A 24,328-nucleotide genomic window follows, 5' to 3' on the forward strand; every position below is an offset into this window, starting at 1 on the left:
TTGTTTCACTGCTCTACTGCCTAGTTATTGACTTAAGCAGTATAATCCACATTCAACTGTAAGTAGCTATCTGAGTTTGTCACTGTAGTTTACTTCATAACAGATAAACTCCACACTTTGTCTCAATAAAGCTGACAGTTGGTTCACCAATTAGTTCTGCTGCCAAGTCCGTTCTTGTTTGAAAAGGGGTATAGATCACATTTAAATAGACAATGAAAAATGTCAATCCAGGCTGGGAGCAAAATTCTACTCCCTCGCCACTGACTCCATCCCTGCCCCTGGTAACTGGCAGGTAACACACTGGTCACAGTCAGGGTGCAATATTTCACCCCAAGATGAGCTTCTAACCACATTACTCACCCCCACACTCATTATCACAAAGACCACATACAATTTCAACCTCAACAGCATCTCAGGTCATCTGCTGCTGAAACTCTCATCCATTCCTTTGCTACCTCTCGACTTAACTCCCCAAACACACTCCCGGCCGGCTTCTTAATACTACTTCCCTGAAATCTTGAACTGATCCAAAAATCTGCTGCCCATGTGTTTATTTTCACCGATTTTAACATCTTCAAGTTTTGCCATTCTGTGCTCACTAACATAAACATTTTCTCAGTGGCAAAGCACCAAGGTTTTGAAATTCATATCCTTATTTTGAAATTTTGGCATCACACCACTTTCGTTTGATAGTCCGTCCAGCTGCAAACCCCTCTGAGATATATCTGAAGAAGGGTCACTGGACACAAAACAGTAATGCTGCTCTCTCTCTCCACAAGCACTGCCAGATAAGCTGAGTTTTACATCAATTTCTGCTTGTGTTACAACTTTCAAGCATCTACTGTCCTTTTGCTTTTTCCTTCAAGACATTTGTTCTCCCTGACTTCCAACCTCCTGTGGATTTCTGGTTTTAACTCCCACCTTTTTCATGTTTTCAGTTCCTAAGGCCATAAGCTCTTGAATTTACTCCCTAAACATCCCTGGTTTTCCAAGTCCCCTTGTTTGTTCAGGATATTCCTTGAAACCTACTTCTTTGGCCAGTTTTGGGTCACTTGTCCTAATAAGTACCTGGTATCAAATATTGTTTTGTGACAACCTTGTGTAATATGTCAGATCATTGGATTGAATCAAATATGTGAAAACATTTAAATTGTTCTTTTGGAAAACATCACTAATCCTTCACGATTATTTGGTAACTCCTTACCTAATAGCATTGCAAGTGCGACTTCACCACATGACCTGCACTGGTTCAGAAAGGTCAAACATCAAGTTCTCCAGATGTAACTGAGGATTGGCAATAGTTACTGATACCTTTGGAGAGTGATCCAACGTTCATGTATCTGGATATGGTGAATGAATAGACAATAGGTGCTGGAGTAGGCCATTTGACCCTTCGAGCCAGCACCACCATTCATTACGATCATGGCTGATCATCCACAATCAGTATCCTGTTCCTGCCTTATCCTCATAACCCTTGATTCCACTATCTTTAAGTGCTCTATCTATCTCTTTCTTGAAAGTATCCAGAGAGTTGGCCTCCACTGCCTTCTGGGGCAGTGCATTCCATATATCCATCGCTCTCTGGGTGAAGAAATTTTTCCACAACTCTGCTCTAAATGGCCTACCCCTTATTTTTAAACTGTGTCTTCTGTTCTGGACTCACCCATCAGCGGAAACATGCTTCCTGCCTCCAGAGTGTCCAATCCCTTAATAATCTTATACGCCTCAATCAGATCCCCTCTCATCCTTGTAAACTCAAGTGTATACAAGCCCAGTCGTTCCAATCTTTCAACATATGATAGTCCCGGACGCCATTCCAGGAATTGACCTCGTGAACCTACACTGCACTCCCTGAATAGCCAGAATGTCCTTCCTCAAATTTGGAGACCAAAGCAGCACACAATACTCCAGGTGCGGTCTCACCAGGGCCCTGTACAGCTGCAGAAGGTCCTCTTTGCTCCTGTACTCAATTCCTCTTGTTATGAGGCCAGCATGCTATTACCTTTCTTCACTGCTTGCTGTACGTGCATGCTTGCTTTCATTGACTGATGTACAAGAACGCCTAGATCTCGTTGTACTTCCCTTTTACCGAACTTGACTGCATTGAGATAGTAATCTGCCTTCCTGTTCTTGCCACCAAAGTGTATAACCACACGTTTATCCACATTAAACTGCATCTGCCACGTATCCGTCCACTCACCTCGCTTGTCCAACTCACCCTGTGTTCTCATAACATCCTCCTCACATTTCACACTGCCACCCAATTTTGTGTCATCAGCAAATTTGCTAATATTACTTCTAATGCCTTCGTCTATATCATTAATATATATCGTAAACAGCTGCGGTCCCAGCACTGAACCTTGTGGTACCCCACTGGTCACTGCCTGCCATTCTGAAAGGGACCCGTTTATCACTACATTTTGCTTCCTGTCAGCCAGCCAATTTTCAATCCAACTCAGTATTTTGCCCCCAGTACCATGTGCCCGAATTTTATTCACCAATCTCCTATGTGGGACTTTATCAAAGGCTTTCTGAAAGTCCAGGTACACTACATCCACTGGTTCTCCCTTATCCATCTTCATATGGACATGTTGCAGAACCTGTTGGGTAAGAGAAGTTCAGAAACAGAACAGTGATGGCTTCCTTCTGACTCGAGAGGGTCTAACTTTACTTTTTAATAGAAAAATCTTCAGGTTCATTTATAGTTCTTCACGGAGTATGAATTGTTGAACTTATTCAGCTGCATGTGTACAATAAATTTCTTCAGATGTGAGGTCAAAGAATTTCAAAACTATTCCTCATCCTCCCTCAGACTTTCTCTCACTGTTAAGGTGCCTACTCATGGACTTAGGGGATCCAGGAACATGATTATTTGAAGTTTCCATCCCATTTAGACAGTGGTTAAACAGTCTTTTGGCACAGCAGCCTTCATTGCTCAATTGTTTCAGTTTAGGAGTTGGGAAGTCATATTGAGGTTGCACAGGATGTTGATGAGACCTCTTCTGGAATACAATGTGCGGTTTCTGTCACACAATTACAGGAGGCATATCATGAAGCTGGCGAGCGTTAAGAAGAGGTTTACCAGGATGTTGCCTGGTATGGAAGCTTTGATTTATAAAGAAAGGTTGGATAGACTTTGACTTTTCTTGCTGGTGCTTAGGAGGTTGAGAGGCGGCCTGTTAGAAGTTCATAAAATAATGAGACATGTAGATAGTATGAATTGTGGTCGTCATTTCCCAAGGATAGGAGATTTCAAGACTAGGGAATGTTTTTAAGTTGGGAGGAGATAATTTAATAAAAAAAAATGCAAGGCAGAACTTTGCAGTGACTGTGAACAAAGCAATGGCAAGTTCCAGCAGAGAAACAGGTGGCAAAGAAACAGGTGACAGCCAGGCATGTGAGGGCTAATGTGTTTCGTTTGCCAGTGACATTCACCGCTTCACAAAGTGGAGAACGTTGAAGTGCAGCAGCGACGGTGATTATTTTGCAGGATATTCACCTTGCAAATGGGTTTTCCGCCAGTATCCCTGATTACATCACAATCTACAGGATGAAAGCTGCAGCAAGACATGTGGAGCCAGTGGTGTCATTGATACGGCATCTGATTTTGAATTGGAAGTTTGGAATATTGTATCCTCTCTCACTCGAGTGAAGTTGACAGCTTTTCTACCCTTGCAAATTGACAGACACTCCCGAAGAGGAATGTCTGGCCAACGCTGTTTTTGTCAGGTTCCCAGCAGCTTAAGTGAATGGATTGCTGGGTTTTGGAAATTGAAAATTGAAATTAAAAGGTAAATGAGTAACTTGAGTGTGGGGCTACTTCAGCTCATTGTATATTTCATATCCCAGCTCATGGCAACAGTACCCATTGTCAGGAGAAACTGCATGTGTTCCACACAAAGCTGCCTTTTGCTGGGAAACCTTGTGTACAGCAGGAGAAGCGGGTAGAACACTGTGTGTATAAGACTGACACTGAGCCACACATTAAACGGTAAAGATAACAAGTAAAGTTGTAAACTTGCTCGCCCAGCTGGCTTGTTTTCGTTCAGACTTTTCGTCACCACGCAAGGTAACGTCATGAGTGAGACTTCCGAAGAAGCGATGTTGTTCTCCTCCACTTGAAATTTATACTGCCCGGTCTGTTCCGGCAACTTCTGTCATTTCGCATTCTGTTCTGTATGGGTTGCATATGGGGCCCAATTCTATTTGTTTGCCGACTGCATTATGGATTGAGAACCATGCCTCTAGGAATTCCCATGTGTGGCTATGTTTGGATTGCACTACTACGGTTATGTTGTCCCAGTTAAACTGATGGCCTTCATTATCCGGGTGTACTGATATTAGGGAAAGTTTGTCATGTCATTTTGCTGCCGGCTGATGTTCAAAATTAAAATTATCCGAGCCCCTCAAGGCACTGACCCGAGTTGTGATGTGCAAAGGACAACACACAAAGGAGGATCCTTGTGTGATTGATCCAATGTGATCTGTATGCCAGGGTAACAGTGAAGACTGGTCTTCAACACCCACATTGAACCTGGCTCCACTAGGCCTCCAGTCACCTCTCACAAACTACCATGGCACTTCACTTTTCCTGACCTCCCCTCTATTCTTGTTTTAAACTGATTGCACGCCAGGCAGTTTCAGCTGGCATTGCTGCTGTGGAACTGTAACATGGAGTGAATCGATTTTGACTGATCAATGACATAATTCTCCTTCTCAAGATCAGTCAGTATTTCAGATTTATTACTTTAAATGATAACCATGAACAGGCTACGACAGTGAAGGCACTGAATCGTAATCTCTGGACCAGCAGGAAAGATCAGTTTATGGCACTCAGGACACTGTCTGATTCGGCCTTGCATCCTCCCAACCTTCTGCACATGATGCCCCTCTGCTCTGTTTCGGTTTTGTTACGTCTTGATATATAATAGTCTCCAGTTATCTATTCTTTTGTTATTTCCAATACATGAGACCCTCTTTCCATGTCTTGTGCCTGGCTGCACAGCTCAGTGGTCAGAGCACTGGTCTCAGAAACAAGTGGTTGTGAGTTCGAGCCTGTGATAGTGTTTGTACACACCCTGCTTCAATGGTCAAAAAGAGCCCTTTAAAAATTATCTGAAATTATAACAGTATCATTTCCTCCACAGACCAGAAATATGTGTGAATTTCCACATTGCTGTTTGTCCTTCCACTTGAGGAGCAGCATTTGGAATGGCAGGAAGCAGCTGACATCAGTGATGTTTGGCTGGAAGTACAAGGTGAAGCAGGAAAACTGTAGGTGAGCAATGGGGGAGGAGCACAAACCCAGGGCATCCATCAAATACTTCCATTTGTTGCTGTAAATAGGTTCTAGTTTTGGAGTCTGGAATGGGACAGTAGAGCCAAGTGAGTGACGTTCTGCTTTCTGGGGGTTGCTCTCTCCGAAAGCCTCTGGCACTCTCGGTGGAAGGTGTCCTTGTTAGTTTCCTTCTGTGGGTGAAAATGAGGTTCACTTCCCCGAGGGGGCATGAGCACAGTCTTCCCACCTCAAACTTCAGTTTTGCTTGTTGGTTCCTCAAAGTGTTGACCCAGAAACCCGCACAGCACACACTTCATTGGGGAGACAATGGCCTGAGGTTGTTATCACTGGACACTTAATCCAGAGACCCAGATAGTACTTTGGCGACTTGTGTTTGAATCCAGTTGCAGCAGACGGCGGAATTTGAATTCAATACAAACCTGGAATTAAGCGTCTAATGATGAGCATGAATCTGTTGTCCTTTAAGGGAAGTAAACTGCCATTCTTGCTTACATGTAACTCCTGACCCACAGCAATGTGGTTGACTCTTAACTGCTCTCTGGACATTTAGGAATGTGTAATAAATGTTACCCTAGCCAGTGATGCCCTCATCCCGTGAATGAATTTAAAAAGTACGTCAGGAATTCCTCCTGTATGCAATGATAACTGATTTGCTTTGCCCAATCTTTATGCAGACTGAAGTCACCTGACTCTTGAAGTCAGTGACCTTTCATCATAGTTAGAGCTCTCTCTTTCTGCTGGTGTCTTCAATTTCCTTTTTAGTGCCTTCTGCTAAAAGTACCACGCGAGTTGACTGGGGTGTATATACATCGACCACTGTCAATTTCTGTCCCTTGATGTTTCTAAACTGTACCCAGACTCCATTTCACCAGAACTAATATCCATTGTCATTACCATATTAATTTTATTCCGTAACCAGCAAAGCTGACCTACCTCCTCCTTCTTGTCAGTCCTTCCAAGAAACTGAATACCCCTGGAGCCCAGCTTCAGACATCGTAGATATTTTGGTTTCTGGTTTACCAAAACATCCTGGATTCTGGAAAAGTCTGAGTTCAGTAGAAATTAGCAGTTGTAACACTGCTATGTAAGAAAGAAGGAGGAGCAAAAATAAGGAATAAAGCCAGTTAACATGATTTCAATCAGTTGGGAAAGTGCTTAATAATGTCTCTTCATTAAGTATGTTTTAGCAATGCTTTTAAAACAAAAATCGTATCATCTGATTAAATCAACGTGGTCAATCCAGAAGAAGACTTTCCATGATGGAGACAGGGCAGTTGCAGGTAAGTTCAAGGTCACCCTGGGGCCAGGCATGTTTGACAATTTCATTCCTTTTTGATAGTCAAACAAGTGAGGTCGCAAAGAGGAAACCAACAGCTGCATAACACCTGGATTCCCAAGAGGCATTTTGTAGGGTGTCACACTGGTGGCTAATAGATAAGATAAGGGCTCTGGAACTGAAGGTAATGTATGAGCATGAATAGAGAGTTGGTGAACATGCAGGACATAACAGGAAGTGTTGTTGTGACTGTGATGAGAGGAGTGCAAAGGATTCAAAGGTCAATGTAAACGTTGAATTAACCTCCAGGATGTTTTTAATGGACTTTCAGGACAGATGAGACCATCCTTCCTCTTGACAGCTGACCAGCCAGTCTGGCCACCAAATAAATTAATAGACGTATTGGTCACATGTGGGCAGGCCTCCTGGTGCCTTCACCCCCATGGGCAATATACCAGGAAGGCTGTTAAGGGAAGATGGTGAAGATGGGAAACTGCATCCATGACATGATGCCCACGTTTACAAACAAGCCCTCCCCACATGACAACCGCGTACACGGAGATGAAGTGGAAAACAGCAGGTAACTGCTCGAACAGGTTTTGTGTTCTTTCTCGGGAAGGTTTTCTTTTAAAAAAGAATAAGCCCAGTGACATCACAATGGTTTGCCTGTGATGTCATAAACACAAACAAGAATAAACAATAACTGCTGTGTGTCTTCACTTCATGTTGAGACAACGTGAGGTGAACATTGCAGACTTGTAGCTCTGCAGTTTCAAGTGCGCATCGCTTATTTCTTTTCTCTCCCTCGTCAGTGTAATTAGAACTAACACTAATTGAAGCGGAGGGAAAGGAGCAATACATTCGTGGTATCACTCTTGGTTGTGAGAAGAGTTTTGAGGTAATTTGAATTCAATATATACTGGACACTATTTGTAAAGAAATTGGATTTTAGTACGAATTTCAAAGACGGGAAAACTGGAAAAATGATGTGAATGTGGGGTAACCCGATTGAATTGATGCGTGTATGTTGTGGGTCACAATGGTTCCAGTACTTGCCAAAACCAAAATTATATTGGCCACATTTTTGTGTCCACTCTTTGATGGAGCAAAATGTTTCTTCTGGTCTTTGCTGAAGGTGATATTAGCAGGGAAAATGTTCATCTCGGATGACCACAAGATCCCATTATCACAACAATTCGCAAAAAAAACAAGAATGGAATTCTCCCGTATAAATCATCTACTATTTATCCCTCAGTGAATGTTGTTTCAATGGAGAAACTAGTCATTACCAATTGTTATTCATGAAAACGTGCTTTCTGCACATTAACCAGTGCCTTTCCTACATTACAGCAGCCAAAAAATAGTATTTGGATGAAAAAGGCCCTTTGGGAAATCATTCCAAATGTTCAAGGAGTTGAATTAGAGCAAAGCTTCGTTGAGTTTCATTTTGAACTGAAGTATCTGAAGGGTGATGACCTGGCTGCTCAGTTGACAAGTTAAAATGTTAAATTGTTGAAGGAAGACCAAGTAGACAGTGAAGAGGCAAATGAATATTTGACATATATAATGAGGCTGAAGTCAGCAGTTGATATTTTTTGGTCTAGTATTTAAGTGTGATCGTACTCTTTCTCTTTTCATGTTGAATTTGGCTTTTACTTTTATGGTGTTTTCATTTGTCTTTTAGGTTTGACGATACTTCACCTTTCTCATTCCTCAGACTCCAACCCACTTTGATTCTGAAAGGTATGAGTTATCATTAATTTTTCACAAAGCACAAGCTTCAATCCAGTTCCTTGTCTCCCTGTGTTCAGTCAGGCATTGACTCACTTATTCCAGACTTCACATGGAAATTTGCCTTTCGAGTCAATGGGGACTGCAGATGCTGGAGAATCCAAGATAACAAAGTATGGAGCTGGATGAACACAGCAGGGAACTGCAGCAGCTTGGCCTGCTGTGTTCATCCAGCCCCACACTTTGTTATCTTGGAAATATTCCTGCTCCTTTGTTCCATTTGCTCATACTCATCTCTGACATATTAAATTAGATTAGATTCCCTACGGTGTGGAAACAGGCCCTTCAGCCCAATAAGTCCAAACCGCCCCTTGAAGCATCCCACCCAGACCCATCTTCCTTTCACCCACACACCCTTCAACACTACGGGCAAATTAGCATGGCCGATCCACCTAGCCTACACATCTTTGGACTGTGGGAGCACCCAGGGGAAACCCATGCAGACACGGGGAGAATATGCAAACTCCACACAGTCAGCCTGAGCCTGGAATCGAGCCCGGGTTCCTGGCACTGTGAAGCTGCAGTGCTAATCACTGAGCCACCGTGCCTCCCATATCCGACGAGATTAAAACAGCAGCGGTCCATTGACACCTCTGAAAAGTAATAGTTGTCAGCCTTGCATCAATGACAGCAGCCTGACCCTGGAGTCAGACATTTCTCAGTGTAGTATCACTGAGCACAATGAGGACTGATGTGGCAGCCCCCTTGAGCGACCTTGACAGACTGAGCAATAGGTGACCCGACATCTAACTGATGTCTCTACAGTTTCCCAGCTGTTTTCTCCCCACTCCCCACACTGGGTTCAGTCTCCCACTGGGCTGACTGAGTCCCACTCACTGGACTGCAGAGGTGTGGACTCTGAGAAGCTGACTGCCTCGGGTGTCCATCTGGCAGTGCCCATTACCCTGTATTAATGCCAGAGACTGCTCTTGGTGAACCTATCCTGCATGAAGGCAGCCTACCTTGCCTCGACTGTGGGTTACTCCCTTTAGATTCTGAGACAGTGCTTCCAGGGTGTGTAGAGTGATTTTTACTTATATATTGATGTGAAAGCTTTGTTGATTTTTATTTTGAGTGGCCTAAAAAGTCTGAAACCTGACGTCCGTGTTGGCTTAGTTAGGATTTTAGAGTTGTGTTTTCTAAGCAAGAGCAATGTGATATCAGAAGAGCAAACAGATCATGGACAGATGTAACTACACTGAAGTCAGCATTTTATCTTTTTTGGTCCAGTATTTAATTTTTATGGCAGTCTTTCTCTTTACATGTTTAATTTTGTTTTGTCTGTCATGATGGTTTCATTTATCTTATAGATTTGACTGTTATTTCCGGTCAGTCAGCTTGCCGAAGCAGTCAGATTTCCGTCATACTACTCTGAATAAAAATGGTTTGTACTATCCTTGGTTTTTTACACATGACAAATTCCAATCCCCTGATTACTTATTCTTCATATTCCTATATACCATCCAACACTCACTCACTCGCACGTTCTTCCACGATGTGCAAGATGTTTTATATATTTGGTCACAGGTTTGTCCCATTTCATTCTGAGGGAGCTGAAATATTTGAAGGCTGATGCTCTCGTCTGCTCACTTGGCCTTTTAAAGTTTCAATTGTTCTAAGGAAGAGCAAGATGATATTGAAAGAGTAAACAACATTTGTGTTGACCATGAGGGATTGTCCTTCTCAACTTCTCCCCGTGCCTGACATGCTGGTTAAACAACCACCAGCTGTCTCTCTCTCTCACTCATGTGAGCACAGCCCTATGATGTGGTGTGATAATGGTGACTTTTTTTTTCGAAAGGTGGGTCACTTTGAAACAGACAAGCGGGTTTTTCTTGTGATAATCACTGACTGTTTATGTCAGGAAATATCTATTGCTGCACTTTTCAAATCCAAGCTATGTCCGTTGGGTGTGAAATCTGGCGACAGACGTTTTTCCAAAAATGTTGTCCGTTGGAGCTTCTGAAGTTGGAGTCTGTTGGGTTCATTCAGAACTTCAAGACTGCCATTTATGTTATGCCAGTGTATTCACGGTAAATGGATAAATGGTGGATAAATGGAGTTAAGAGAGAAACACATCATGATGTGATACAATAGAGCAAGCTCAAGAAACCTTATTCCTATGAATTCAGAAAATATCGTTTAAGTTCTGAGATATTCAGCAAGCAAACTGTAAGACAAATGGAGTAACAAAAGTATGCTGTGTACTAGGATAGAGATCTGTTCAACTTTTCTAATTGGTATTAATTAAGTAAGCGACGTGCAAATTCTTCTTTTCAATTTAAGACTGAGATAGAATAGTCACCCAATTTACATTCATGATGAACATAGAACAACGACATAATCATGAAGAGGAATTGTGTCCCTTGATGTAGTGTAGTGGGGGTGGTGAACATAACTGTCATGTTTTTCGTAAATTTTTGACAATCATCATGACTAGAACTAACTTATAGCCACAAACTGGAGTGTGTTAATAGGAGTTAAGTGTGGACATGAGATGGTGTTTCAATCACTGGCCACATTCCACCGCTCTGCCACATGCTGTGCCTGGCAACCTTCAGTTAACAAAGTCCAAATTTGAACCAGATTTGCAAACCAGTTCCTGAATTTGAAACAAGAAGAGAACATGTCATCTGTCAGGCAAGCTAGTGTGTTGTGGCATTTTGACTACGAGAGGTAAATAAAACAATGTTCATGTGGAACTCTACTTAATATTTGAAACCTGAATGTGCACACTTCAGTTGATTTTCTCCACTGCATAATTAACTTCAACTCTTCCATCCTGCTTTTATTGACATGTTAATATCTGCTTGAGAGATTTCCTCCATGCCTGTTGATTGCTTACTAATTGCGTATGTTCAATATGCTGTGAAAATGCACCAGTTTTGAATTATCGCCGCAAAAACTGTGCGTTGAGGGACTGTGATTTACTGTGCTCGATTATTTTTTTTTCCTTTTTGCTGGCATTGTGAAAACTTAGAACACTGAAGGGCACATCCTTCCATAGATATCCTGCCCTTTCTTCTGTTACACCGTGCGATGAATGGGAAGGAAAGGAGCGGGAAGAATGATTATGAAGTAAATTTGAGTAGGGGAGCTGATAGCCTGGTACCACAACAGCAGAACAGATGGAAGGAATGAGAAGTAGGGTGAGAGAGGAAGGAACAGAGATTTCACCATTAAAAATGGTGAAAGCAATGTATTGACAGCTGGTAGCCTTTATTTTAGTAACGTATTGCAACCATTCAATAGTTTTGCTCTTGTAATATTTAAACATGGACATTACGTAATTTCTCTTGCTGAGATTGTCAGCATGGTCATAAAACATCAATTTATTTTTAATGTTATTTGTCTTACTGGATCAAAATATGGTGACACATAAACAATTTGAGCTTCAAAATCTCCCCTTCCCCTACCGCATCCCAATACCAGCCCAACTCGTCCCCGCTTCCCTAATCTGTTCTTCCTCTCACCTATCCCCTCCTCCCACCCCAAGCCACACACCCATTTCCTTCTGTCTAACCTCATCCCGCCCCCTTGACCTATCCGACCTCCCCAGCCTGACCTATCCCCCCCACCTCCCCACCTACACTCACCTTTACTGGCTCCATTCCTGCCTCGAAACTTGTCTGTCTCCTCCCCACCGAACTTCTCCTCTATCCATCTTCGATCTGCCTCCCCCTCTCTCCCCATTTATTTCAGAACCCTCTCCCCCTCCCCCTTTTCTGATGGAGGGTCTAGGCCCGAAACATCAGCTTTTGTGCTCCTAAGATGCTGCATGGCCTCCTGTGTTCACCCAGCTCCACACTTTGTTAGAGATAATGGGAACTGCAGATGCTGGAGAATTCCAAGACAGTAAAATGTGAGGCTGGATGAACACAGCAGGCCAAGCAGCATCTTGTGCTCCTAAGATGCTGCTTGGCCTGCTGTGTTCATCCAGCCTCACATTTTATTATCCACACTTTGTTATCTTTGTTTGAAGGTTATGCTTTTCTTCAGTCATGCTTTTTTATACTTGTGTGGGGTAAAGTTCTTAAAACGACAACTTCATTTAATTGAAACACATTTTGTACAATTTTCTATTACTTGGAACAAGTCTTGGAAATACATTTCCTGTGATTACAGACAATTCATCATTCTGACTGAACCGGCCAGCTACTCTGGCAAAGTTGAGAGGTTCACATTGGATTTCAAATTTCAAATCAGGCTCCTTAAAGAGTGCTCCAATTCCCTCCTTTGCTGACATGCTCCACCCTGACCCCTGCCCAATCCCAAAGGTATATTCATCTGCTGACATGAAGGAAACTGAATTTGATATAGGGGTGCTTGATGCGATTTGAACTATGAAGTTCTTTGTGAGAGTTCTTAGTTTCTTTTGCACACTCCACAGTATCAAGTATGATAACCCTTAGGCAGCACATGGGAAGAGACCTTGCATAGCACGAGCTGTGGAACAAAAAAAAACAGAGGTTTCCTTTTTCTTCAGTTTCTCCCTCCTTCTATTTTCCGCCAAGTCAGCAAACATTTTACACCTCTCTGTTTTCCGACCAGTTATGTAAGCTTGCTTTCAAGAGTAATTAGATTCCTAAAAACAATATTGTTCAGAAATGTGAAGTCAGTGATATTGTTAGCAGAGAATTCAAACAGGATTGAAGCCAGACTGTCCTGTTTCCGGTAGCTTGCTGTGGCCTCGAGCTGTAGACAGAAGTTGCTGTACATAATTCCACATTTACTCTGTTGTGGAAACTTTCTGGCCCATCTGATGACTGGATTGAAGTAGAAATTGAGAAATAGTGGGTGGTCAGCTGAAGGGATTTAATATTAAATGTTTATTTACTTAAAATGATGGTTTAATATTCTTGAGATCGATACAAAATAACTCCAAGGCTCAAATTTCTGTTTTATATGAATCTAGCTGGCCATGTTTCTGTGATGTTTTGACTTTAACTTTGTATTTTCTTTGAATGGTTCAAGTAATACATGAAGTGACCAGCTGCTTTATCATTGGATTGAACATATTGTATCTCCTCATCAATGGTATTCCCCTCCAGCCCTTCAATGCTCATATCTTTGCACTTCTAATTCCGGCCACTTTGATCTTGCCTGCATGCTTGATCTTCTTTATTCTGTCATTGGTGTGTTCAGCTACCCAGTTCTGCGACACTCTTCCAAAACATCTCCGCTTTGTCCTCAAAACCAATCTTTCTGACCAAGCTTTTGGTGGCCTGTCCTAGTTTTAGCTTCATGAATCTTGGAGTGATTTTTAAATGATTATGTAAATGTGAAGCATTTTGAAATGTTTCTACCATGTCAGAGATCTATACAAATAAACGTTGTTCCTGCATCACATTTACTTTTTAAATTCGTACTCTCTGTAGGCATCAGGAGATGAGCTTCCATCACATCTCACTGTCGATACCTCCAACGTTCAAATTCTTAACTCTGAGACCTCAAAAAGACTCGTCGAAAATTTTGTAATCGCTCTCATGAACAAGGAGCGTTTCTACATCCGCACATTCTTTTCGACATACAAAGCATATACCACTGCTGAAAGTGTGTTGTACATCCTCCTGGACAAGTGAGCATAAATCTAATGAGCATCTCCTTTGTTTAATGGTAATGATAGAAAAGTATGTTCTGTCGAGTAATTTTTGTTATTAATCCTTCTGGCAATGAATCGCTGAAACTAGCCATATGGAAACAAACTCTCAGTAAACTGAGAATCTCCATCCAACCCTCAGTAAGGGAGACGATTTTTTGTTCATTGAAGACATGAACTTACCTGCACCCCAATCCCTCGGACGTTAAGCTCTGCAAATTTGGGCTTTAACTTTCATCCAGTTTCATCAGAAAAGTCCACATTTTTTAAAGTATTCTGGAGGATTTTATCCTCCACACAGATGGTTTTATCCTACACCTTCTGCCCAAAAGGTCCAGATTCAAATTCTATCTCCTATGTCATGTGTCATAATAAGTTTGAATAACTTGATTAAAAGTAATTAGACTTGAAGTCCTTCATAAAGAGAGACTGCAGTGGGACTGATGAGCTTGTTTGTTTACAACAAGGCAAAGCAGTCCTTCAGCCCTCCTGTTTTGTGCCCCCATCGCTTTCCAATATCCCTGATCCCAAATGGTGGCACAAATCATGTTTAAGCACCCGGCTAGTGATTTGGGACAGAAGTGAATAAAACATACTCACAAAACATAATGCTGAGACAGGTGCCAATGTATTTTTGATTATTTTTTCGCAATAATGAAGCGATCGAGAACCAGTACAATACAACGATTAAAAAGTGTGGTGAATGTATTAGGACAATGTCTAGACCTTGGTATTAAAGATAAACAGTGACGTTGACTTCCTTCAATGCTTTTTATGTAGTTTGGGGCTTCCTACAACTATGTTTGGAATGTTTAAGTTTCTGCATGTAGTGAATGGAAAAATGTTATTTTAATTGAAAGAAGCCTATCAATTGTCTGTAATAACAAAGTGTGGAGCTGGATGAACACAGCAGGCTAAGCAGCATCTTAGGAGCACACACGCTGACGTGTCAGGCCTAGAGCCAGCTTTTGTGCTCCAAAGATGCTGCTTGGCCTGCTGTGTTCATCCAGCTCCACACTTTGTTAATTCGATTCTCCAGCATCTGCAGTTCCCATTATCTCTGATCAATTGTCTGTAAGTCTGTGTTGGGCATAACAATCAAAGTTTGGAAGCTGAGTCCAGGGTGAGGAACCTTCATTGCAAAACTGAAATGTTGGTCAAATGAATGTCTGCTTCCAACTGAAATATGCAGGAATACCGCAATTCTGTAATAATGGGTGAAATGTTTTTCAAATGACATCAGTGATGGTTTCTCTCGTCACCTCAGTTTTTATACATTAGTTTTTTGCACGTTGGGTGAGCATTGAACAGTTTATGTACTTCACAAATGGTGTTTTGGGGTAACTTATCAAAGCTCAGTTCGGGTACAAAGCGATTCTCACCACTGCTGACCTTCAATTGATGTACCTCTGACATTAGAGGGATATCCCTGGGTAGGAAAAGTTTCCCAAATGTGCTATGGTTATAAAATTTGAGAAAATCAGCAAATAACCAGAGATGATTAGATTTTTCTTCAAAGCAGTAAGCTAATGAGCTGGCTTTCATGAACCCAATGGGTTGCAGAAATCGATCCAGCTGGACCTTTCAAAAGTGAATTTGGGTTTCTCTTTTTGCCTGTTGCCAAAATATTCTCTTTCTTTGCCCAACTAAATAAATGTTCCAGCAGAATAATTCCAGCAATAAGCTTCTGAGTTTTTAAAAAAAGGTGACCCATTCTTGCCGTAGAATTTGAAACATCACAGCTCACTCATGTGTCTCATGTTATCTCTCAGAGGTGAGATAGTGGACAACGATTCTTCGCAGGTTATTACTTTCTTATTTGCTTTTGTGTTAGGCCGGTGGTCATCTTAGATGATGGTATTCTTTTAAAGGTAAAGCGAAAATTCCGTAAAACCAAGGAATCTCAGCAAACTGTGGTTTGTTGAAATTTGAGGAGTTTGGTTCTCATTAAACTCTAAGGTAGCTGCGGTTAAGACAATCATCTGTTATATTTACTGTCTCCTCCTTTCACAATGTAGCTGTTTATTACTTTGGCTGCTTTGATCTCTAACTTGTCCATTGTCTTTTGGTGAAAGTCTCCATCTGCAGGGAGATTCTTGGAGTTTTTAAAAAGTCAACAACAAAATGGCTTCCATGCCATTCAAATTTCAAACCCATTTTACCAATTGGACAGATTTTGTGTTTAAGATTAGTGTTTGAGTCAACCATTTTAATTCGGCTAAAAGATCATCATAATTCAACGGATGTTTATAGCATCCGTTCACCTTACACGCACCCTACATTTCAAAATTTTCCTTTATCCGTGGTGAAAGGGAGAAACAGTCTGACTAGATGCTACAGTTATTTTGGTGTTCTGTAATTAGATCCAGGGAATTCATCTCTTTTTACTTGAGTGTTTTCATTTACTGAGGTTTTTATTTGAGACAGAGAATTAACTTGAGTTCAAAATGGTTAGGATCGTATAGTATGAGTATAATTTTAAAAATCTGTTCCTGCCCAAGTTTTCCAAGTGTTGACGATCAGTCCATGACTTCTGAAGGAATGAATTTGTGACTGACAGATTTGGTGACGTGACAAAGATGCGCTAAAAAATTAACCTTAGAGGACTTCGGAATACTGCAGAGAAATATAGGTTTAGCAAGTCGTCAACGATCTGACAAATAGAGTTGTATATGGTAAATTTGAAGTCCATTTTGGCAGAAAGAATAGCAGTTTTGTTTTTATTGAGGGAGATTGCATTGCTCTGAGATACAGTGGAATCTGGGTATCCTCGTGCATGAATCACAAAATGATCGTGTACAGACATGTTAAGTAATTTGGAAAGCAATTAAATGCAGAGCAGAGCTCTGGAATATTGTAAATGCAAAGATAAACAGATACTTGTTGAGGGAGAGGAGGTGAAAGGTCATTAGGAGAGGCAGGAATGTAGATTTGAAGTTACGATCAGATGAGACAGAACCACATTGAATGCTTTACTCTTCCCTCCTTGTATGGGAAGTGGCAGGTATGCTGTAAAATGCCAAATTGGAGTTTCAATGCAAAGTATGAACAAACTCGGTAATCAAGGCTTCAAATGCCGAAATCCTGAACCTTCAGATGTTTTTCAGTGGCTGAATGCAAATTGTAGATTCAAGCTTGTTTAAAATCACTTAGTTTGTGCTGTCTGACCAATTGCAGATATGGAAGCTTTGACACCTCAGAGGCAGAAGAGATTCCAGTAATCGATTCAGTGAGCACAAAGTAAGATTTAATCTTATGTGTGACATAATTAAGTTTCATCCAAAATACAACAATGTTAAAAAACCTGCTGGCACTTCCTGTAAGATCTATGGAGGGCCTTCCTCCCACAGCAATGCAGCAAACACGAGACAGCAGCAGTCACATTAACAAAGTTGCTTGATTGTATCAAAAATCTACACAGATTTTGTTTGTTTAAAAAGAAAAGTTGTATCAACAGAAAAGATCCAAAAGTGTTCAGTGAAAAATTGCTCATCCATTCACTATTCAGATCTCCATTTGTCGCCAAACATTTAGATAGCTGAGCTCTGAATTAAGGATACAGCATGTCGAAGAATTGAGGTTCCTACCTTCTCCCCTCCCCTCAGTCTGCCTGTGGTGTCTTTCAAATCTCCTGTGAAGGTTTTGAAGAAAAACCTACTCACAGTACATCTGGAGGGTAATCTATTTTATAAAAACAGTTGACCAAGAATGAAATAGAGGCAGAGCTGCAATCTTTTCTTTGCTGTCATTACGGTTGGTATTGCTGAGCTTATACAAAAGAGATCTGCAGGCCAATGTCCACTGTAGGAGTTGAGGAGCTCCAATATTTGCCAGAGAGACAGACATGTGCAGCTCTCAGCTGGTGACTTAATTCATGCCCAGTGCGTCGTTAAGCCGGCTACTTTGCCCACCGCTGACAATACAGTACAATGGTGCAGAAGAGAGTTCAGCTTTCCTCCTGAACTCCCCTCCACTTTGCCAAGAATGTCATGTCTCAGGCCAAGGCCAGTTGACTTGGGACATTCAGCCCTGTATGTACAGACAGTATCTGAAGTTCTTCATTGGAAAGTTGGTTGCCCTTCTATATTTGGGCCAGGAGCTCTTTGTTTGAGATATTTTTAGACTTTGCAACAAATATAAAATGTTGAAGATATGAATCTGTTACATCCTTCTGTCCCTCTCTCTGTCTTTACAACCACACTCCAGTCTCACGGTCTTATCCTGTAAACTATCGTTCAGGGTTTTGGGGAGACCAATCACCATATTCTGTAGTTGCGTCTTGACCCGTTGTTAGAAAATTAGCTCTCAATGGCACGAAATGCCGACTCAATGTCTTTCAGGTGTATGGAGATAATTTTCTTGTGGATGTGGATGTTTCCTCAAATTTACTTGATAACACTTTTAGGACCATTTGCAGATCACCTGACGGTGCAAACTACAAGGTAGATGGGAAACCATGCTCTCTAAAATCTGTCATGAAAGAGTAAATTTGAATACAATATGTGGTTAAGGTTTGCTTTATTCAGAGCACAAGGAATACAAAGGAAACTACCGATGAGCTAAGAATTACTGGGTACAAGTGTTTGTTTAAAATGACATTCTTCACAACTAATTTCAGCAGCGGAAACAATGCTAACATTCCGAGCTGTGAGGAGCTTGAAAATCCAATTCCTCTAGAGACAGTTGCTGAGATCAGAAAGTAAGTATTGATCCAATGTATGAGGAAATGATGCTTTAATCAGAATACAACTATGTGAAGGGCAACCTCTGGAGGCCGCCATTTTCAGGAACATTATTTAGAGACTTTCTCCTGAAACTTAGCAGCATCTGTGGTGAGAAAACAAAGTGGGCATTTTGAGTTGAGGTTCCCATGTTCAGAACTTCGCATCTCTGAAGACGTGTCACTTGGCTCAACTTGAACTCTGTTTTCTGTCTGTAGATGCTGCAAAACCTGTTGAGTTTCTCCAGCAATGTCTGCTTTTCTTTCAGCTTGTCGGCTTCTGTAGTTTGTTCTTTTACATTAAAGAAACAGTTGGCTGTTGTTCTAATATTTGCTCTGTTCTTAGTGTTGTAAAAAGAAATTTTAGATGGAAGATTGTGGTTCATGCTGCAGGCCTTCTGCTGGAACTGCAACCTGGAGGCCTTGGCCGATTCTAGCGGTGACCAACAAAGAGATCATTGCCGGGTTACTCACCAGTTGACGGTTTGGCTCAGTTTTGACAGCTGCTAGTCCAGTGAAAGGGATGGCAGATCAGCACCTTTCTCAGCCCTACTGTTAATGCTGATTGTCACTGAGGTTGTGTAAGTGGGCGGAAAGTGAGGGAGGCAGTCCTTAGATGTCAGGGAGAGCCCAGGTGAAAAAGAGAACTGGCCCATGTCACATAGCTTTGCAATGTGTAGGTGGTAAACTCCCTCCCTGCCATTTTCCTAATCCTCCCACCTCCAATTTAATTGTCAGCGAATGATTGGCCATGCATTAACACACAGTCTTTAATGGAATATTTCTTTTCCAAACATTGGACTGTGCACTGCCGGTAAATATATTGAAAAACTTGACTCTCTAACTCTGTTTGCAGTGTTATTACATGTCCCACCTCCCCGCATCGCCCAAAAAAATCCAGACCATTGTGCTTTGAGAACTTGTGTGAAAGTTGAAATCCCTTCTTCCTTGCAACTCCCCCAGCTCCTCTTCCAGACTCAACTCCTGTCACTTGCAAACCACCTGTTAGAGCTTGGAAGGGAAAAACAAATCTCGATCTATTGTAGTTACATACATCAGAAATGTTGCCTGTTTAACAAATCCAGTTGAATAGGACTTGAAAACTTGAGAGGGCTTGTCATCTGAAGAGTGGTTGAGGGTTTTGGTTCTGTTTAGGATGGAGTTTAGAAGGATGGGAGGGAATTTTATTGGCACTTACAGAATACTGAGAGGCCTGGAAGGATTGTACATGGAACAGAGAAGATGTTTCCACTAGGAGGAGAGATTAGGACATGCGGGCACAGTCGCGGAGTGAAGAGGCCAACCTTTCGAACTAAGGTAAGAAAGAATTTCTTCAGACAGGGAGTGGTTAATCTGAGGAAAACATTGCAGGAAGCCGACGTCATTCGGACTATTTAAGATAGAGAGAGAGATGGGTTCTTGATTAATAAGGGGATCAAGGCTTTCAGAAGAAGGCTGGCGATTGGGCTTCAGAAACATCACAGCCAGAATTGAATGGCAAAGCAGACTGAGGAGGTCGAATGAGCTAATTCTGCCCCTATATCTTATGGTCTTATGGATTTGACACTAAATATTTCATTGGTCCTTTTGTGATGAAGCCACTTCTGGGTGCAAGTGTTTTTTTAAAATGTCTTTAGTTTTTGCCTTATATAGTCAGGAAGGCAAATGTAATGTTGGCATTTATTGTGAAAAGATATGAATCTAAAAACAGGGCTGTACCTCTGAGGCTTTATAAGGCTCTGGTCTGGCCGTACTTGGAGTACTGCGTGCAGACTTGGGCCCATATCTCAGGAAGGATGTACTGTCCCTGGAACGTGTTCAGAGGAGGTTCACGAGAATGGTCCAAGGAATGGAAACCTTAAAATATGAGGAACGGTTGATGACTCTGAGACTATACTCATTTGGAGTTTAGAAGGATGAGGGGTGATCTAATTGAAACTTTCAGAACACTGAATGGCCTCGACAGAATGGTTGTTGGGAAGATGCTTCCATTGGTAGGAGAGACGAGGCTCCGAGGGCACAGCCTTAGAATGAAGACAAGACCTTTTAAATTGGAGATTTGCAGAAACTTCTTCAGCCAGAGAGTTTTAAATCTGTGAAATTCACTGCCACAGAATGCTGTGGAGGCCAGGAAATTTAAAACTGAGACAGATAGGTGCCTGATTATCAAGGGGATCAAGGGCTATGGGGAGAAAGCAGGAGAATGGGGTTGAGGAACTTATCAGCCATGACTAAATGGCAGAACAGACTCAATGGGCCGAATGGCCTAATTTCTGCACCTATGTCTTACGGTTTTGTGGTCTTAAATAATTGCAGGTCTAAAACCTTTGACAGCCCAAACTCTGAGAAAGATGAAGAACCAAGTTCACCAAAAGAGACAGCAACAATTTCAAAGTAAGTTTCATCCTTCTGTGCTTCATTCATAATACATACCATGAAAAGAAATTGCAGTGAATATAGTAGCTCTTGAAAGATTATATCGCCGTTCGAGACAATAAAAATCACATTAAAGAAACAGCTTTAATCCCTCCGAGGCCATTGCCAGTAATTAAATCAATGACACATTTCAGCCTTTGATCGATAGAAAACATTTAAAAATGTTCAGTGAAAATTTGATTGGCCCTCAACATCCAGACCTTGTGGTCTAACTTGCAACAATGCTAAACTGCGAAACCTCCCACCTCCCCTCAAATGCACAAGCCGATGTAACTGGAGTGTCCTACATATTTTCTCTGAAAATTTGGAAAGCAAACCATCTAGTGTAGTCATTCATCTGGACTTTGACCAAATGAGGACTTGAAATACAGAGCATTTTGGGATTCAAAATTTATTTTCAATGTTTACAAGTCATTTGTAGATGCAAATCCTTTCCTTAATTTGTGCTTCATGAGCACTTGCAGCTGCAGATATTTTGGCCGTATAGATTGTCGGGTGGGTGGGAATCAAAGTTTGCCAGGCATCTGTGTAACCATGAGGAAGCAAGTTTGATCAGAAGTACTTTTGATGTGTTTTAATTCTGCAATTTGGAATGCAGCAGTGTGAAAAGGGAATGATGGAGTATCATTAATTTCAAAACTTTTTGTGCAATGTAATGAATGCCACTCCAGACTATGGCAGTCACATTAAAGTGTCTGCTGGACTGCTTTCCTAGAAAATTCATGGTAGAGACATTTACCTTAAATGATAGCATCACCATTGAAGCATCCAAAACACTTAGATGGGAAATTGTTCTCAGATCAATATTGAGGTTATATTTCTGGACAATGTGGCTCTGGTAAAATTGCTAAAGAAATGAGTTAATCTCCTCTACCCCACCTCAGCACTTCTCTGTGTTCCTCCTTCCTGCTTCAGCTGCACCCTCCCCACAAACTTCCTCCAAGTTCATTGAAGTGTCCTTCAAACGTCTGTGACATTTGTAGAAATATGTTATCAATTAAGAATGTGACCTGCTCCCCGTGTCCGAGCCTTGGTATTTCTCCCATACAATATTGCCATTGAATAATTTGCATTTTGAATTATCTAAGTTGGCCATTTGCCATGTGTATCCATGGAGTCAGGCAGAGACCTGGAATTAATCCTGAGTTTATTCTGTCCAGGTCTTTAAGGAAACTCAGAACTGTTAAAAGAGCAGGAAAGAAAAATGATTTTTTTTCAGCAAAACAGCCACTGGTGACTAATCTGACCTTAAGCTTCAGTGAATTTGAGCAATGACAAATTCCTACATCAGTGCTCCGAATCAAACTATGAGTTACAAGCTGTGCTTGTGAGGGTTGAATTGTCAATAGTCTGTAAAGAGCTTGAGTTTCTTTGCCAGAGATGAGGAAGTTAAACTTAAATCCTCTCTTTTGGGATGTTTATTGTCTGTCCCAGTGTAGAGGTTCTTTATTTGACCTCTTTACTCCTCATCTACCCACTGGCTCCCCCTCACAGCCAAAATAAGATGAGTGCCAGAAATTAAAAATGTGATCATGTGCACAAGTAAAATGATTTATTTGGTGTTTTGTGACCAGTTGCAGCTGTGAAAATGTTGACATGTCACACTGTGTAGTGGGTGGAAACCTAAGTTTGTCAGAAACTGAAGGAGTAATTGACAAGTAAATTTGATGTGATGACAGATTAAACCTGTTGTTCAGTATTTGGGATCTAATACTGTGAAAGGAAACTGTTGGGATTTGCTGTAGGATTATGTCAGGGTTGCCTCAGGAAGATACCCCAACTGGCAGTGCAGTGAGCACCAATCCAGACAACAGCAATCACATGAAGCAACTGCTTCACTGCTTCTGCAATGTTTGGCTTATTTTAAGAGATGGAATAATGTTGAATTAGCATAAAGCTTTCAAAGCTTTTCAATGGTAGACTGAAATTTGCTTGTCTTTCAGTATCAAGTTCTTGCACAGCGCAGGAACGGCTTTCAACAAGGGTGAAATACTGAAGAAATGGTTTTCTCTCCTTATTGCCCTGCTCTGTCTCTTCCAACCCACACCCCAGCACTGCCTCAGTATGAAGGCCTGTGGGCATCCTGTGGAAGTCAAAAGGACCCCTCTCTCAACACTGTGATTTTTTGTTGTTGAATTGGGTTGGATTTAATTCTGGACGTGTTTGCCTGTTCTAAATGACTTAATTTGTTCTCTTCGATCAGTTGCAGTTCTGGAAATGTTGACAGTGCAAATGGTGAGGAAAATGGAAGTTGTGTTTCTTCAGGATCCAGCGAAATAATTGCTGAGTAAGTTTAATTGCATGCATGACAAAGTGAATCATTATTCAGAATATGACAAAGCGGTAGGAAATAGCTGGGGAGCTAGCAGTTTGTGCAATGTTATACAGCCATCAAATGGTAATAGCCCAGAGACAATGATTTGATGTTTGTACCAGCTCTCAAAGAGGGACTTGCCTACGTTCACTCCTAAGTCCTTTTACTGTGTAATACTGCGAAACCTCTCCTTTCGAAAATTGTAGTTCACTTTTGAAGACCGCAATTGAAGCTGCATCCACCACACTATTCGGCAGAGCTTTCCAGTTCCTGAATAGGCTATTGAAAAAAAAAATTCCTTGTCACCATTGGTTCTTTTTGCTGATCATCTTAAATCAGTGTCCTTTTCTCCTTAAGCCTTCTGTCACAAGGCACCGATTGTTCTTATCCATTCTAAACAAATCCCTTATGATTTTGAACACTTTTAAAATCACTTCTTAGTTTTCTCCAAGAGCAGCCGGAGCTTCTTCAGGCTCTCCACAGGGCTGTCTAGTTTGTCATCTCTGGTAATATTTTTTGTGAATGTTTTGTGCACCCTGTCAAATCCCTTCCTGAAGTGTGGTTGGTAAATACCAGAGTTGAGGGCATATCAGGAGTTTTTTTTTATAATGATTAGTCAGAACATATTTGTTTTTCATACAATGCTCCAATTTTTAAAGTTCAGAATCCTGATGATATCTTCAACCTGCACTACCACTTCTATAATTATTGTGCACACACATACACACACACTATCGATCAAATATCAGACATGGATCATTTCAGGAAGCACCATATCATAAGATATTTATTTTGGCTCCAGAAGAGAAGAAGGAACAATCCAGAATAATTTTGATTTGGAGGAGGTCCAACTTCAAAAGGAGCAAGAAGGCGTTTGCAGCAAGTAAATTTCA

General features: G+C 41.4%; 1 protein-coding gene across 3 annotated transcripts in view; it reads left to right on the forward strand.

The window, feature by feature from the left end:
* The first annotated feature begins 18,919 nt into the window (after positions 1 to 18,919).
* The window catches only part of LOC132207886 (ral guanine nucleotide dissociation stimulator-like 1), a 37,897-nt gene continuing 32,488 nt past the window's right edge, over positions 18,920 to 24,328 (forward strand). For all 3 annotated transcript variants that reach the window (XM_059643725.1, XM_059643726.1, XM_059643727.1), the window contains exons 1-2: positions 18,920 to 21,079; positions 23,325 to 23,408. The gene's annotated coding sequence lies outside the window, so the exon portion shown is untranslated. The remainder of the gene's footprint in view (positions 21,080 to 23,324; positions 23,409 to 24,328) is intronic.

Source organism: Stegostoma tigrinum, unplaced genomic scaffold (genome assembly GCF_030684315.1).
Source record: "Stegostoma tigrinum isolate sSteTig4 unplaced genomic scaffold, sSteTig4.hap1 scaffold_195, whole genome shotgun sequence".
NCBI lineage: Eukaryota > Metazoa > Chordata > Chondrichthyes > Orectolobiformes > Stegostomatidae > Stegostoma > Stegostoma tigrinum.